Here is a 1,285-nt window from a genome sequence, read left to right as displayed (position 1 = left end):
ATCTCTGAAATAATGATAGAAGTCAGGAACTTTCTACACCTATTATACCACAGAGAATTTGCTATTCTGGTCTGAAAGTAAACCGTAGGCTTTGTTAGGAAAACGTATAATACAGTGTTTCCTATCACCATCATTATGGTGACATTTTTTGTTAATTTTGTTTTGTTTTGAATGAGGCTGAAGCACCAATGGCTCTTTTTTAAAAATTGTTTTCTAAAAATAAGGTATGAACTGTATGTCATCTAGTGTAGGTCATGAAATAAGACAGATGCAGTAGCTACTCCAATAAGTCGTTTTGTTTCCCAACTGTTGATTAATAATGAAATGTCCTTATACAAAATAAAAAGAATAAGGATGATGAATACCAAGAGATACCTGAGAAAGATATGGTTAATGATACTGATATAAAATAGAGCAAGGAATGGGGCTAATATAAGAGGGAAACCATAAAAGCTTTCACTACGTGAGCTAAATATTTGGCTCTAAACTAACAAACACAAAATGGGAAGCCCAGCAAGTTGTAATGATTCAGTATCAATCCCAGCAATAGTTGAGAAAAAGCACAGTTAAAACTATGTTATGGATAATGTTTTGTCCCCCACTCCCCGACCCCCACCAGTTCGTATGTTGAGATCCTAATCCCCAATGCTATGGTATTAGGGGCTGAGGCCTTTGGGAGGTGATTAGATCATGAAGGTGAATCCCATCCCTTGAGATGGGTTTAGAGCCCTTATTAAAAGGACCCCAGAGAACCCGCCCTCTCCACCATGTGAGGATACAATGAGAAGACAGTAGTCTCCACCCCAGAAGAGGGCCCTCACCAGAGGCCAACCATGCTGGCACCCAGATCTTGGACTTCCGAACTCTAGAGCTGTGAGAAATAAGTTTCTGTTGTTTATAAGCCACCCATTCTATGGTGCTTTGTTATAGGAGCCCAAACAGACTAAGACACTATAGAACAGCACTCTATAGTTTTAATGACTCCTTAAAACTTTTTAATTAGATGTGATCTCTGCTAGAGCACACAGATATCCATTTCTGTGTATTCCCCAGCCATCTTCACATCCAAGACCCGTAACATGATTTGACAGGAATTACATACATTTCAAGTTTTGTCTTGAATGATACCAGCTGAGCCCAGAAGAGAAAAAACAGCAGACTTTACTGTGGGTATACTGTGCTGCAAGGGTCTGGGAAACAGAGGACCAGGAAGCCCCCAACTCAAAGGTTGTCCCCACCACCGTCTGTAGTGTGACGTGAACCTATTTCACTTGTTACTCAATTT

This window comes from Galeopterus variegatus, unplaced genomic scaffold (assembly GCF_000696425.1).
Source record: "Galeopterus variegatus unplaced genomic scaffold, G_variegatus-3.0.2 Scaffold134, whole genome shotgun sequence".
Classification (NCBI taxonomy): Eukaryota; Metazoa; Chordata; class Mammalia; order Dermoptera; family Cynocephalidae; genus Galeopterus; species Galeopterus variegatus.
Note: the sequence above shows the minus strand (reverse complement) of the source record.